Source organism: Mixophyes fleayi, chromosome 4 (genome assembly GCF_038048845.1).
Source record: "Mixophyes fleayi isolate aMixFle1 chromosome 4, aMixFle1.hap1, whole genome shotgun sequence".
NCBI lineage: Eukaryota > Metazoa > Chordata > Amphibia > Anura > Limnodynastidae > Mixophyes > Mixophyes fleayi.
The window spans coordinates 193,212,423-193,229,741 of NC_134405.1; the positions used below are offsets into that span (position 1 = coordinate 193,212,423).

Sequence of the window (17,319 nt, forward strand, 5' to 3'; positions counted from 1 at the left end):
TTTATTATACTGTTTTATTACAATTTAAAACGGTCAGTTTGAAGCCCTGTGTTGATTTGATGTGGGATGACCCGTAAGCGCAGCATGAGGGCCAGCCCAGAATATTTTTTTTTTCATCATGGGTGATGTGCCCTCTTAGATTCCGAGTACCCATTCTGAACAGAGCAGGTGTTGGATAGGGTAGGAGTATGAGGAGGCAGCACATGTACAGTGAGATACAATAGGGCTTCACACCAACTCTGGGCAGGGGCTGCAGGATATCCCAACACCAATCCTGATGGTTACTTTCTGTATAAAAACATTTTTCTTTAAATAAAATATGTTGATAAACAATTATTACCTCTCATAATACAGAAACACTGATTAGTTAAAATAAGAAAAACAGTACATTTTGTAGGCCTTTTATATATGCTGCTCAGAAACCGTCCAGTTGGATAAAACATTAGCTACAACTAGCAACATGTATTCACAGTATAACCCGTATCTTACACTATAGGTGTACATGACGGGATACGTCTGAGGGGGGCACTAGACCGCGCTTTCCCTCAGGTACCAGCTCTCGGGAGCGCACTCACTCCCCGTGCACGAGCCTGGCTACTCTCGCACAGGTGGGCGTGTGCGCGCACACATAGATGCTCTGGACTAGCACGAGTTTGGCTCGCTCCCGCCTGTTGGAGGGAGCCGGGTGTCGGGAGCGCGCTGAGGATGCTGCTGGTCTGAGCTGAGGCTGCAGAGACTGCTGTGTGTGCGCTCCGGAGGACAGAACAGCATCAACACCTTACATTCTCCTACCAGGCTGACCATCTTGCAGGAGAGGAGGCACCTCTGGAGGTAAGATGAATTGACACTGCATGCAGCCAGGAGTAGAGTCTGTGGGTGGGGAGTTGAGCTGTCAGTGGTACTAGAAATCTTCCCTCTCGGGACTGATCTGCTGCAAGGCAACAGATGCATTTTGCAGTAAGCGGTTTATTTCTTTGCGAGCTAAGCATTGAGTTGTTGTTACAATCACGTCCACGCAGTCTCTCACCTTACTGATGTCTACAAAGAATATATTGCTTGGGAAGTTTAATGATCTCGCTCCTGACTGCAGTGTAAGCCGTGGCCCAAGCAGTGACCCCCTCCATGAAATGTATGCTTGTGTAAAATGCCCCCGGTTTCTCATAGAGGAAATTCAGCAATGGACGTGCCCAGATCTAGGTGCCTACGGGAGGTTGTGGACATTAATTCTCACTAATCGATTAGTAACTCTTCTACCTTCACATTTGATAAGAGATTTCCTCAGGGGATATTGACTAGCATTAAGAACGGTCTGCTTGCTGCCAGCTCCTAAATGTGCATTCAATATTGTCTCAGACTGTTATCTAACGGCAGCCATCCTGCACTCTCTGCTGGCTCTTCTTGTTTCCTCCATGAGCTTATACTATACACTTATGCATGCTCAATGCCCATGGCAGGTGCTTTCCTGCACTTCTTACATTTTTATGGAATAATAACTGGCCAATAAAAACAGAGATCCCAATGGTACTTCAGTTCATAACTGCCTAATATAAATTGGTGCTGCAGCTGGACCCCCTTTACAAGCTTAATTTCTGTTATATAAAAGAGCACTAATGAGTAAATCCTGAATACATTGCAATTTACCTATGCCCTGTGGAGGTTGCTAAAGAGTTGTTAAGACAAAATATGGAGCTTATCTAAGCTGAGCTACAATCCCAAGCAAAAACTGCTGTACTTGCTGAAAAAATATTCTTAATTTATTGTACATTTGCACACAGTAATTGCTGGCAACATAGCATATATCAATTTTCTGTTTATTTATGTTTGCCCTTTAGTTTATGGCTTTATAAAGGTTATTGTTGACTGCCTGAGGCCAATGAGGCATAGTTTGTTGAAATGCGCTTATGTACTGTGAAGCATGATATTCAGCACTGGACTGATTGTGGAAAAATACTTTATGTCCAGAGCAACTATCAAATGTTTTTGAACAGGCATCAAGGGGGAAAATTCAATTACCTGCAAAGTCCTGTCAGAACTTGGCAGGATGTTAGGGTACTAAAATATTACTGATTTTTGGTAAATACTGTTGTAAATACGGTAACGCCTGGAAAATGGGTGCAGGCGCACGTCACGCGAGGTTCCAACAGGACTTCGCTCAGAATTGAATTTGTCTGTATATACAGTATTGTAATATTTTGTGAATATAAGTATCTGATACATTGGTAGTTTCCAAGGTGTTGGTCAGGAACAGATGCAATTCCTTGTTTTATTATAAATGCACATAGATGTACATGTGTAATCAGAAAATCCTTTAATCTAGTGTTATCATTTGCAAGTATGCTCATTTGCAGGATATCTTCCACATGTCCTATCAGTTACCTCAATTTTCCTACACTACAGCTACTGTAATTGCAGACTAGTTGCAGGATCTGTGACAATTCCATAGAATTATTGTATTAAGTGGTGTTACAGTGTATAAATTATTTATTAACAAATGGAATAGAAGTGTACCTGTCTGCTACAACTAACTGGTTTACACAGGGTCATAGGTTTATTGAGGGCAGTTAGATGAAGGCATCTTTTATACTGAATATGCTTTTGTGTCAGGTACATAGTAGTATAATGGAATAGTCTGTTGCTAGTCAGACCTCTTTGTGATAAGACTGTCAGGACAATGGTCTATAGCAATGTGCATTCTTTTTATGTCCTTAATGGAAAATAAAACTTGGAACAGCTGGTGTGTAGTGTCTTGTATTATCCAATGCCTTATTAATCATCTGAAGTGTGTGTTTCTACCCGTTGCTTGAGGATCACACCAGAATACTCAGGCATTTGACATAAATGTAACTTGTGACAAGGTCTGTGGTAGCAAAGTGACCAATCCCCCAGTTTACAGAGCCTGCACTATTTATTTTTAAGTAATACATATTTTAGATAGACTCAAAACACTTTACACAACTTTTCTGTTCTGTGCAGGGAGTTATTTCAGCTGTAAACTGTATATGCTTGTTGACGTGTTGCCATAAAGACAGGTATAGCATAAATTGGCTGCAAAAGCAATAATAGCAATTTCTTGTATGCGGTGTCAGACTGTGCTAGCGAGCTACAGTGACATCCATTTAAATAACAAGTACCAAATGAAAGAAATAAAAGTTATATATAAGTAATATATTATCTATATTTTAAAAATGTTGTACCTGAAATCCTAAAAAATAAAAACAATATATTTAGAATTATGGTAATATATATAAAAATAATGTACCTGCACTTACCTATATTAAAGTGAATGTAATCTCTTCTCTCTCCTGATATCTTTAGTGCAGCTATGAAAGAGGTTCAGGTAGACCAGCCTAGAGCCTGATAGGAGAGAATGATGGCAGGTGAGGTACAGCAGCAGGGGGTATGTGGCAGAGAGGAGTAGAAATGTGTTGGCAGGACCACAACAGCATGAGGTGACTGGCAGTGGGGCCAGGGTGGCCAGAAGGGAGGGGGGTCTAGCAGATGGGTTATCTGGCAGCAGAGAAGGGGAGGAGTGTGGTAAAGGGGTGACTATAAGTAGAGAGAGAGGGCCTGATTCATTAAGGAAAGTAAAGCAAAAAAAATGAATAACTTTGCACCTTGGCAAAACCATGTTGCATTGGAGGGGGAGGTAAATTTAAAATGTAATGACAGATTTATAGTTGGGGTAGGGCATATCCTAGATCAACTTTACATTTCAGTGTACAAATAAGCTATCAAGTATTTGTGTGCTACATGAAAAAACAGACAGTGTTTAAATAATTTGCTCCTCTTGCAATGTAACATGGTTTTGTCTAGGATAAAACTTACTTATTTTTTTGCCTTACTTTCCTTAATGACTCAGGCCCAGGGAGTCCAGACAAGTATAACAGTGCAGTAAAATACAGGACCATCCCTTTAATAGGGTAAATAGGGCATTCGCCACACAAACCCAACCAGTGCCTTCACTGTACTGCTGTCTGTTCAGCCGACCACCAGATACAGTAGTTGTAGGGGTGGAATTGACCCTTGTGCAAAGTGTCTAATGCAGTGGTTCCCAAACTTTTGCAGTTCGCGGCACCCTTAGAGTCTCCATAATTTTTTCAAGGCACCCCTCCAAAATAATTACTGAGCAGTCCTGTTTTAGAAGTAGTTGGGTCAAAAAATTGTAATAAGTATTTATGTCAGGACAGAAATACTTATTTAGTTGTATGCACAAATGCCCCCTCTGCATCCAGACACTCTGCCCCCTCTGCATCCAGACACTCTGCCCCCTCTGCATCCAGACACTCTGCCCCCTCTGCATCCAGACACACTGCCCCCTCTGCATCCAGACACTCTGCCCTCTCTCACGCTGCCCTCTCTGATGCTGCCCCCTCTGCCCTCTCTCACGCTGCCCCCTCTGCCCTCTCACGCTGCCCCCTCTCACGCTGTCCCCCTCCTCTGCCCCCTCTCACGCTATCCCCCTCCTCTGCCCTCTCTCACGCTATCCCCCTCCTCTGCCCTCTCTCATGCTGTCCCCCTCCTCTGTCACGCTGTCCCCCTCCTCTGCCCTCTCTCAAGCTGTCCCCCTCCTCTGTCACGCTGTCCCCCTCCTCTGCCCTCTCTCACGTTGTCCCCCTCCTCTGCCCTCTCTCAAGCTGTCCCCCTCCTCTGTCATGCTGTCCCCCTCTTCTGCCCTCTCTCAAGCTGTCCCCCTCCTCTGTCACGCTGTCCCCCTCTTCTGCCCTCTCTCAAGCTGTCCCCTTCCTCTGTCACGCTGTCCCTCTCCTCTGCCCTCTCTCAAGCTGTCCCCCTCCTCTGTCACGCTGTCCCCCTCTCTTGCCCTCTCTCAAGCTGTCCCCTTCCTCTGTCACGCTGTCCCCCTCTTCTGCCCTCTCTCAAGCTGTCCCCCTCCTCTGTCACGCTGTCCCCCTCTTCTGCCCTCTCTCAAGCTGTCCCCTTCCTCTGTCACGCTGTCCCTCTCCTCTGCCCTCTCTCAAGCTGTCCCCCTCCTCTGTCACGCTGTCCCCCTCTTCTGCCCACTCTCAAGCTGTCCCCTTCCTCTGTAACGCTGTCCCTCTCCTCTGCCATCTGTCACCCTGTCCCCCTACTCTGCCCTCTCTCACGCTCCCTCTCACTCTGTCCCCTCTGCCACGCGCCAGCCATAGAAAAAACAAAGAACACAAAAACTTACCAATCTGCGTGGCGCCGGGACCCAGCATCCTCCTCTCTCACGCAGCTTGTCACTGAATTGACAAGCTGCGTGAGAGAGGAGGATGCTGGGTCCCAGTGCCGCGCGGATTGGTAAGTTTTTGTGTTCTTTGTTTTTTCTATGGCTGGCCCGCGGCACCCCAGTGACAGCGCCGCAGCACCCCTGGGAGCTCTGTGTGATGATGTCTTCAGTCCTCTTGGGTATGGACATATAAGTGAATGGCGTATTCACTAAGTTTATATGGCAGGCTCCTGCTACCTCCTTATACAGTCAGAATTGGGGCTGCAGGAATTATGTTTTGGAACGCCATTCCGTTATGTTTCGGCACAAATTAAGCTTTGTTTGTTTCTAATTGTTCACATGAAATGAGTGTTCTTCCATCTCTATGGGGTTTCTTTATGAAATTGTGTCGATAAGGCTGATTTTCTATTGCCGTATTTTACCATTAACATCTCACAGAGGACACTGAGTGGTATATTTACTAAACTCCGGGTTTGAAAATGTGGAGATGTTGCCTACAGCAACCAATCAGATTCTAGATGTCATTTTGTAGAATGTACTAAATAAATATAAATATGATTGGTTGCTATAGGCAACATCTCCACTTTTTTAAAACCCGCAATTTAGTAAATCTAGCTATGACTGATACTCAATCGCTATATAGGTCCGGAGCTGAAAGGGTTAACTTACCGCTTCACCCAACTAGTCTATGGGGATATGTACATACATGACCTGGCTAATCGGTTCACACATGCCCAGTGGAACTAAAAGTGCAGATTTGTTCTTTCAGTTTCTCTTGGTTAAATAAATAAATACTTGTAAAAAAAAAAAAAGCTATGGAAAGAATAAAAAATGTTAAAAATATTGACCACTAAATAATTGCAGCTCAGGATTACAGAAGAAGCGTTGAGGTGGTACATGTACCTCTGGTATCCTTATTAAATAGGCTTACCCATGCTTTGAAAATCCTACTGCTGACAGTAACCCCTTGATGTATAGGGTGAAGCACTATTGCTGCCAGAGGTAAGGCTTTTTGCTTTTTAATAAATAGACCTCAATGTTATCCAGTTATTGGTCAAAAGTCTATTGGCAACCTGCTTATTGTATACTTTTTTGCTCATTAAAGAATCAGTCAGACTTCTCCCTAAACACAATTCTAAACAGTTATTAATAAGCCTGAACACAGCTATCCAAGTTATACACTACAAGCTTATACTGATCCAAGTAGAGTATTTTAAATCATATTTTATATCCCATTTCTTTATGTCTGATTTGATTTTATTGAACTTGCAAATATGTTTGTAGATAATATGATTTTCTTTATTGAGGTATTATTGAAACACACTAGACTGTATTTCAAAAGTGTATTCCTGTACTTCCACATTTTTTGGCTGGTGTAGGTTTGTGTATAGACCATTTTCACAGATTCAATGAAAATTAAATATCACAATCACATGAATCAGAAAATCTTTCTTAGTAGTTTTATTTTGTCATAGCAAGGTTCAAGCACTATGTTTTGTGGGTCTGGCCCCTTTGTCATCACGTCCCTGTAACTATGTAGTGTTTGAAACTATTTTGGAATAAATTACTTCAAAGGGAGATTTTGTCACTTATCTGCTTGGGTTAGTTTGTGAATTTTTGTTTGTATTCCAGCATTTGCCTCCTACCTCAAACAGAGAGGCTGCCAGAAAGCTCTTTTAGGCTGGGGTGTTTGACAGTTGTCCTTTCCTACTTTGCTTCTTAGGAGACATTGGCCTGTTATTATTCAGGATGTAAGTTTACTGTATACAAGTGTACACTATGCAAGACATGCGCTTTGTAGTCATACCTTCCTAACTGTCATGATCATGTACAAGTGGACTATGACTGTGCTCTCTATGTGGTTATGTACATAGGTATAGACAAAGAAACTTCTTGGCGCTAAAATGAGAGATGTGCAGTAGGATTGTGTACAAAACATGTGGTTTATTGTACTGATTCATCATAAACACAGTAAAACATAAGTTCTGGCCAGAACAAATATATATATATATATATATATATATATATATATATATATATATATATATATATATATATACACCATAAACAATCAAAATATAGTGTACAAAGGCAATAGTTGACCAGAGAAAAAATTTGTAAACAGGAAAAATATATGGCAATCACCGATATTCAATATGTCAAGTCTATAGCAGTGCCAGAATTGCACTAAGCAGGTCAAGCGTGCGGAGTCTATAGGAGTGAATCCTAGAAGGCTAGATGACACAGTTTGTTTCAAAACAAGGTTGTAGATTCTAGTACATATGAGAATCCAATACGGATGAAGAGGGACTTACTCGTTCTTGTGGGAGCCTGTCTGTTCTTCCTTACCTCCCCTAAGTGGAATGGGGGACGGCATGTGTCCGGGCCATGGAAGTTGACGTGACGCCGCTTCTACAACTTCCATGGTGAGTATCACTATCAAAAAATGGAAAGGAGGCGTAAATAAAATGTGGACATGGCTGATAGGGATTTTTTTGGTTTTTCCAAATACCGGGCATGTCCAGTAATAGATATAGGCATTGGCCCAGCAGTAAACTCAAGAGGCTCCTTTCCCTCTCCCTCTCTCTCTCTCTCTCATGGTAAATGTAATGAAAAATAATGAAGTGTAAATTGGGTAATCTGGGTGGTGGGTGGGACTAGATTGAAGTTTGGCGGGCTCCCTAGTTATTCTGGGGTCTTTATATCTGTACCGTCCCTACCCCCATATGGTGGCTCTAGTCTTAAGTGCAAAACTATAGCTGAAGGCTCTGTGAGTCAATTACTATCAAGATTTAAAAATATAAATGTGTGATAAACTATAGCTGCCAATGAGACATTTCCATTTAATATCTAACTGGCATGCAAGCAGGCATTAAATCAGTATTGCTGGTGATTTAACATTGCTGAAGGGCTATTGAGTTGGTCACCTATGCACCCATCTTGTCCACATTAGTGTCACAATACCGAGTGGAGATCACTATCTTTGTAGCTACATATAGACAACTGAGTGGTATCCTAGTACTCCTGGGGATTGATTTTGGTCCCTGTAATAGTTTTCTATGGGGCTCTTTGCTAACCTAGGGTTTGACTTTACTCTACTGCTACCATACTCAGACAGGTCACAGACCATAAGCCACTATTGGGTTGGAAACTGATAGAGGGGTCGAACTGGGATATAACCCTCCCTGTGGATGAGGCTCTGGCTGGGCTGGGGCTATTGATCCTAAGGGGGAAAAAAAGCTACTAGGATTTACACAAATTAGTTTATTCAATAAAAGGTCAAAGGTGTAGTGGAATAACAGATTAATCCTTCACCATGTGTTAAACTTGGATATTTGTTTTTGGATTAGTGGCAGAGGAAAACTGGGCATGATTGGGCTAAAAATAAAAAATTTGAAAGAGGTGCCAGGCGGGCTTAAAATGTATTAAATGATTTGATAACATTTCACAACATCTTGTAGAAGGAGAGAAAATATATTAAATGTTAAAAATACCAAGAGTGGTCACCCATTCTGGATTACACTTACACATTTTGCCTAAGTGTCCATAATGGACCTGGCTTCACACTTCACACAAAAAAACTCCTCAATATTTTGCTTTTCAAATTTTGTTGCGGATTTCGAGGACTATACCATCTGTATACAGGTTTAATAATAATAAACAAATAAGTTATTCAATATGAAAAAAGTGAAATTTCATCTGGTCATTAAGGGTAATCAAAACTCCCCAGTCTTTTAGTTATTATTAAAAGTTGACAAACACTATTTTTTTCAGGTGTATATTGTCAAAGGCAAGCAGTACTTACCCCCATCTGATGCATCTGTCATTCATATCTATTTAACTATTTGTGTCACATGAGAATGGAAAATGGAATGAAATGCATATCAGACAGTGAATGAAAAATGCACCTATAATAACAACCTCCTATAAATAGCTCTTTTTTACAATTTATATGCAAAATGTGTCACCAAGTTCAAAATTTGCAATTCTAGGTGTATCCCAGATTTGTCTAATACAATTTCACTGATTAGTATAGCTATTACAAAACCTAAGCTCTAATAAAAGAAGGAAGTAAAATTGATCTAGCAAACAATTTGATTTTTTCATGAATATATAGGAAATATGTTTCACAATTTTCAAATGGAGTAATTTATTGAGTAAACTAGTTTTGATAGCTTAATGTTTACTTATTTGTTTTGTATTTAAACATGCTTCAATCCTACCGGAAGAGCGTCGCAAGAGAGGGATCTCCGGCAGCCTTGCTACTTTTCCCTGCACTGTTTAACGCAAATCACATCTGCATATGCGTAGTCCTAGGTCGCATATGTGCAGTAAAGACTCCAGAGGGTAAATGTATTACACTGCAATTTCTGCCAATCGACGATATTCGGCGACCTTGACAGCTAAATTTAAAACAGCAATGTCTTTAAGGGCAAGTTTTAAAGGTATCCCACTATGCATCAGCCCCATAATTTCCCTCTTACCTTTCCCTGAGACACACCTTGTTTTGTACCTTCACAGGCTACCTGCAGCTTCTTGGCTGCCTCAAATCCTTCCTCTATCCCTGCCCCTGTGCACATACCAGTCCCTAAATCAGACACTTTGCACACAGTCACTACTTTTTGGTTTATGTTGCAATGAAGGAGAGTGAAACCAAACACTGGTATACCTTCCTCCCAGACACAATTGACAATAGAGACAGGAATATATGATACAGGAAAATTATTTGGCAATAAAACAAATGATAGCCATCAGTATTTTTTAAATAAAATTGTCAGTCAAAAAATATTTTCAGTAGTTAGCAAACCTGTAAATGGGAGCTGTACTGACTTTTTCCCTTTTAAAAAAAAGCAGCAAAGTAGGTTACATAGCTAATGTTCCACAAGATACCAAAGTGTCTTTTACATTTCTGTCTCCATTGCTGAAGTCATCTTGTCGTAGTTGACAGTCTTTTATTAAACCATGGTCTCCATAGGCATAAATGTATGCTGTCTTTGCATCTGGGAGAATGACAGATTCCCTTGGGAGCTGGGTATATCATCCACTATTTCATGAGTCTCCGAGAAAATCGGCCAATATAGCCCTGGTCAAATTATATAATTAATGTAGACAGGAAACAGAAGTATGCAAGATGCAGGCAAGTAGTTGTAAGTAATGGTCAACAACCTTAGCTAATGGTATGATAGAGTTCCTGCCTGAAACAATTGGCTATAATTTCAAAGGAGAGACTCTTCATTCATCGTCTGGAAACTGTATTCAATTTTCAGGTACTCTGCAATCTTATAAGAGGTCAAGCCATTAGCTAGTTCCATAGAAAGGAGTAACTTATTCCTGGCCCAATTACCACCCTCCACCCTTTTTCATTACCACTTAGTTAGAGGAGTTGTTGATAGGCTAAAGTCACAGTCTAAAGTAGCAACAGGGACCTGCTGAAAGACACTGATACCTTTTCAGTGATGTGATGTACTCATATCTACATACTAGAAGACGGAGCTACTGCTGCCTTAACAGCCCCAGTGACACCTGTTCCCTTAAACATTGTAGCGTTATTACATCATGGCTGTGACACGTAAAGTAGTCTGTAGCCTCTCTCTGCATAAAGTGCGTTGGGGGGGGGGGGCACTGTTATTCATTGCAAACATCAAGAGAGTACTATTATTAAATAAAATCATCAAGGGGACACTATTATTAAGATCATCAAGTGGTCACTTTTATTAATTACAATCATTAAGGGGGCACTGTTATTAACTACTATAATTTAGGGGGCATTATTATTAATTAATCTCAAGGGGGCACCATTATAATTGCGATCATCATGGGGACACTATCATGTTAATTTAAGGAGAACTCTTATTAATTAAGAACATCAGGGGGCACTGTTATTAATTACACTCATCAAGAGGACACTATTATTAATTAATATAATTAATGGGGCACTAATATTAATTAAGATCAAAGGGGCACTATTATTTAAATTAATCAAAGGGGCACAATTATTACTTAAGAACATCAAGAGGGCACTATTATTATAAACATCAAGGTGGCACTGTTATTAATTATGATCATTAAAGGATTGCTATTATTAGTCTAGAACATCAAGCAGGCACTATTATTAATTTAGATCATCAATGGGGCACCATGGATTCATTTAGATAATCAAGGTGCCAAATAGTGTAGTAAATTCAGAACCATGTGACTCAAATTAGGTATAGTAAGTAACACTTTGGGCCTGAGTCATTAAGGACAGCAAAGCATAAAAAAAGAGTAACTTTGCACCTGGGCAAAACCATGTTGCATTGGAGGGGGAGGTAAGGGAGGTAAATTTAAAATGTGGGGACAGATTTATAGTTGGGATAGGGCATGTCCTAGATAAACATTAAATCTCAGTGTAAAAATAAAGCAATGTGGGGACCTGGCACCTGTACAGTGTTTAAGCCTTAGTAAAAAACATTATATAGGCGCTGCACAGTGTAACTGTCGCCATTTTAAGTGACGACCACCGCGGTGCCGGCTTGTTTTCGCCTCTGTGTTTATAGTAAGCTTGCCGGAAAGTTGTCTGTAAGTATTTCAGTATGTCTCTATTTTGTACATGTCTGGATTAGAAGAATTGGCATTTTAATGTCACTTTAAGTGTTGTCGCTATTTTCCATTTCGCTATTTCATAGCCCACCCTTATATTTAGACAAGATAACGATAATCAATGAAAACAGGTCCACATTAAACTCAGTATTAGCAACAAAAACATAAATAGGGAAAACATCACACAAGTTGAAAACCCTCTGAAAATTATGATTTAAAAAGTGAAATAGACTTAGTAGACTTACTGCTTTATATAGACATGATAACTCAGTGCTTTACAAGCATAAGGGTTCATTTAGCTGGAAATTGTGGGCAAACTAATATATTCAGAGAAATGCACACATAAATTGGTCATCCAGCAAGACCTTTGTTCTGCATTCTTAATGTGCTCTTGTAACAATAAAAAAGGCTACTGTTGTCTACAGAAGATCATTTCTCAAAGTGTTTTTAAAACAACATGTGGCTCAGCTACATATGCTGAAGTCTTCTAGAAACATTTGCTGTGCAGGCTGAAGCTATATGGGCTATAACATGGGCATTCAGCATTAAAATGTATAAAGCCCTTTTTGAGTGCAGTGCCTTTTTATTATGTGCATTTATTTTGTATCAGAATATTTATAAAGTATACATCTTTTCTGATATGTGTTCATATACTTGAATTTAATCTATTATGGAACTTTACTAATGGAGACTAATGTACAAAACATCTAGTGGCTGTAAAGGTCAGTGTTGCCCTCCAGCTGAGAATGAATGATTTTAATGTCCTTCACGGTACATGGGGTTCTGTTGCATCCAATATTACATTGTGATTGTGTTGGGAAAAACCCAAATAAGCAGTTTACTTAGACTTTATTCAGTACAATACAGGGGTCATGGTTGGAATCTATGGCTTGGTCTTTTCATCTCTTGTTGGAGTTCCTTGACTAAGGCTTGTATTTGTGTTCTCCGTACCTTAATACCTGAGTGCCGTTTTGTTCCATGTACAATTGTCTGTTTTTAAAATATAATATTGCTACACAGCCTGTAGACATTCTTTCTTTGAGAACTTTCTAGAAAGCCTTACTTTATATTTACACTACTGCCAATTTCCAAAACTGTCCACTATTGCTTAGAGCTCTGCACACTTCCCAAGTCCTGGCATTTAAATCTTGGAAAGAGTTCCTGGGTTCCAGCTTTACTACACCCCCCCTGACAACTACAGCTGGTTATAATATTATATACTACAATAGCACATTATAGCACATTATAGGATAGCTCATTTTGCACTGTGCAATAACAGGATACCACATTGTAATCAATTAAACATTGCAAGGTAGCACATAAAAGATGTAAACCTGGGAGCTCTGTGAAAGTCTGTGAGTATAACAGATTACAGCCAGAACCTGAGAGCAGTGCTGAGCGTTTATTGTTGGGGATCAGCACTGGATATCAATTATAAGATAAGTATATAATGTCTAAATAAGGGCAGGGTAATAGGTTAAGAAACAGGTGTGGAACCCTTAAACGATCATTTTTCCCTGTACTTCTCTGAATTTGCTTTCTTATAGTAATGGTATGTAGTGTTTTTTTTTTTTTAAATAAAATGTAAGGGAAAGTAGAAAATAAGCTTTCTTATGCCAAAAACTACTTAGAAGGGCGTTATATTTTGGACCAGCAACTATAGCACCATGAGCCAGCTTTTCATTTGCATGTAAAACATTTCATGTCACATTGATGACCAAGCAGCTAATTGGTTAAAAGACAACAATATGAGGATTTGCATACGAATGTGTCCGCTGTGCTCTAATGTTTGCAGAAAAGGCTGGCTACAGAGTGCAAAAGTTTGCCAGTGAAAATAAAGGGAAGAGCTGTTTTTGTATTCTCTGCAGATGCTACCCAAGTGCAAATAACTTTTTTTTCTCCTCTTTCAGTTAAATGTAGAGAGCTGTAGCCCTCCCGTGCTAGGTCATTTCCACCAACCTTTATGTGTCTGAGTTTGCTGAATAAGATCAAACTTGCAAATTACCTAGCCATTTGCTGTAAGGTGACTTGATATCATTACAAGTGCAGTATTTTATCTCACATATTTCAAAGCAAAGATTGAAGATTATTCTCAATGTTTTTGTTCAAATAGAAACAGCACAAAACTAATTGATATTGAGTTTAGAAAGAAGCGATATGAAGATGCCATGATAAACACAGGCTCTATGCATATGAATTGACAGCAAATTTTTCCTTATTATTCTCTAGTCTCCTTTATGTTTAACATTTCCATTTCTTTTTTTTTACATTCTTCACTTGAACACTTGCCTGGAAAATTAAGATTTTTTTTGTCTCCATGCTTTAATGCTGAGTTGGTATGATCACAGTCCAAGGACCAGAAAGGTGCTGAATAGTTGTACTGAAGTAAGGGCAGCACAAGAATAAAACCCATTAGCCTGATGAAGACTGGGGAATACTGTGGGAGGTCATGAGCTATGAAAGATGTCATGAATCTGAAACCCTTTGCAGTGGGCTAGCTATTCAAACAATGCAGCATACATCATTTTGTCTGATAATATTTCTCATGCTTTCTCACACTCTTTCAGTAGAGGCATGGAAGGAACACGGTTTTTTTTTTTCAGTGATAAGGAAAAACAATGTATTCTATTCTTTTGTTCAGACATCACAGCACGTCTTTTGATTACTTCTACTTGGGCAACATACAAGTAATTACGTGGTTTAAAAAACTGTAAGCTGTATTTGTGTCAGTGAGTTGTCTATCAGCAGGAAAACAGACTGGTGTTTGTGTGCTGGAGCTTGTGCGGCTAACACCGCTTTTCCTCATGTAATTACGCTCAAGTTACAAACTTTCACTAACTGAAGATGTATATCGAGGGGGATTTGTAACAATATTCTGTAAGGTAGATTAAAGCTGGTGCGCTGCTTTCTGTACACTCCTTAAACACTGGGCAAAGCCCTTTCATTCATTTACCTCAAAAGAAACGGGCCCGATGAAGAAAAAGAAGTGAACAAAGACTGTCTGTTTTGCGTGTCCCACTTGCTGGGCTGTTGTCTTTCTCCTTTTCTCTGGAGGAAGGGTAGAGTTAGGTCAAAGTTGAAGAAAACTGAAAGAACATTGAAGCTTGACTGTTGAAATGTGAATGATATGGTCTGAGTGCGAGTGTGTGTGTTCACTGGAATTTTTTCCAACGGTGGGCACTTGAGGTGACAGATGGCACTGCAGCAGCATACAAGAATGTACTCTTCATGTCTCACGCCGAAATGAGCTTCTGATCTGATGAATGCAGTTAGTAAACATATCTTACATGCTATTCAAAACAACCAGAAAATAGCAAACAATATGAGTGTAACACTCATGAGAGACAGCGTCTGACTGCCTTGTATCACCTCACAACAGGAAAAGACCAATAAAGCAACAAGTACATATAAGACATGAAGCTGACGGTTTATATGAATTTCTTTTTACGTATAAAACTGTTGTCAGGGCAGTAACTGTCTATAGCAAACTCAACATGTCAAAGTATGCTGGGTTACAAATTTGTCCTGTTCCTGTGTTATATCAGCATGAGACACATTAAAAACACTCTGCTGGCCAATAGTATTGACTGTAGTGGCCTACTCTCACTGGACTCCCTGAAGAACAGCCACCCTCCCAGATCCCAGCAGGGGTGGGGCTCAATGTAACGATTCACTACATTGGGCCCTTGCTCCAGGTGTGCAATTGCAGCATTACAAAGCAGGGGCGGGGCCACCACACCCTTTTCTGAACTTGCCTCATGTCCTCCCCTTCAGGAGTCATCAAGTGCCCAGAATTCTTCTTTTACAAAAATTACTTTACAAAAAAAATGCATTTTACATTGCATTGCTTTGACATACAAATACTATCTAATGTGGAAATTTTACCAACATAACAAATGTTAGTGTTACAACGCACACATTAACAAAATACACATTTCTTTGCACTTCTTTTTATACTCTTAGTTATGTCTTGCTGTAAGTATGTACTTTATTTTTCTGACCACAGTTTGCAGCCAAATATGTCTAAAATGTAATAAATATTTCTGGTGTCAAGTGTACCATACAAAGTTTAATTTGTGCCAACTGTGGCATGCAGAGCAATACCCTATGCACAGTGTAATAGGCAGAGGCATTTCTGGTGCTCAGTCTTATATGCAGAGCCTTTATGGGTACAGAATCTGATATGCATAATACCAAGCCATACATGATGCTTAGTCTATTATTCAGAGCCATAACTAGTTCTGAGGCTAATACGCAGAGCCACAGCCAATGCCAAGTCTAATATACATTGTTAACTGGTGCTAACTCTACCATACAGAGCCACACCTTCCTCCCAGTTTAATATGCAGAGCCATTTATAGTGCCAAGTCTATGATTCAGAACTATACCTGATGACAAGTCCAACATGCAGAGGAATGCCTTTCGTCCAGTTTAATATGCTTAGCCATTGCTTGGGGGTAACGCTGATTTTCTGAATTTTGTGGTCGGTATTTAAAACAGCAATTATATTAAAGGCTAAACCATCTAGGTTTAACCTTTAGTATATTTTCTGTTTTAAATACAGATGGATAAACTGCAAAAATTGGCAGCTTTAGATAACCGACAATTGATATATTTACCTCCTGATATCAAGTCTGATATGCAGAACCATATCTCGTGCCCTGTCCAATATACTAAACCATGTATGGTACCAAGTCTAATGTGAGGAATGATTCCTGTGAAATTATGTAGCATGTGTATATCATACATGTCTGGATTTATATGGGTAATCTGTTAACACTTTGTATTTAAACCTACAAATCCAGTGGTCTTTTGCAAGCCCCTGTCAGGTTGACTGTCATGAATTTTAGTATATGATTTGATATTCACAAGGGAGACAAATGTGTTAAAATAAACAGGATGTTGTTTATAGAAAATAATATGACCCAAAACAGCAAAACAACTCTTCTTTATGTGCGCAAGTCAAACTACTTTATCAACCTAACACATTTAATGGTGCACGCCCACTTCATGGTCTTTGGACACAACGTAGTGTAAATCAATATGCTCCTAGTTTTGCAGATAAAAAAGATGGTAACAGTGAAAATGTGTATTCAAAGTCCATTCTGTTTCCCCTTACCTAATGCCAACTATTACCACTTTCTCCAAAAATACTGCTCAGTTTTGCCTCATTTGTGTCCTTAATATTCATGAGAGTGAGGGGACATCAGGACTGTGAGTTTATTTTACACAAATAGCAGCAGGGTTAGTACAGAGAAAAAGAACATCAGGGATCATTTTCAGTAACTCCCTGACCTTTAATGTCTTATAACACCAACCAAGATATTGCCGGGGAACAGTGCAGGACACCCAGGCATATACCCGGGTAGAAGGCCACTGTTGTTGGGAGACGCCTCAGCATAATAGCATGGGGTGTAAAAAAAAAAAAAAAGAACAAAAGATTTCCAGAGGCACACCAAGAACCTTGGTGGAAATCTAGGCGCATGGTGGGTCCAAAGCTGGTTTGCAGTTGGAAGTAGACATTTCCACCT

The 17,319-nt window shown here is 39.9% G+C and overlaps 1 protein-coding gene across 13 annotated transcripts in view; it reads left to right on the top strand.

The window, feature by feature from the left end:
* The first annotated feature begins 682 nt into the window (after positions 1 to 682).
* Positions 683 to 17,319, top strand: part of NRCAM (neuronal cell adhesion molecule) — a 200,955-nt gene continuing 184,318 nt past the window's right edge. For all 13 annotated transcript variants that reach the window (XM_075209041.1, XM_075209044.1, XM_075209042.1 and 10 more), the window contains exon 1: positions 683 to 831. The gene's annotated coding sequence lies outside the window, so the exon portion shown is untranslated. The remainder of the gene's footprint in view (positions 832 to 17,319) is intronic.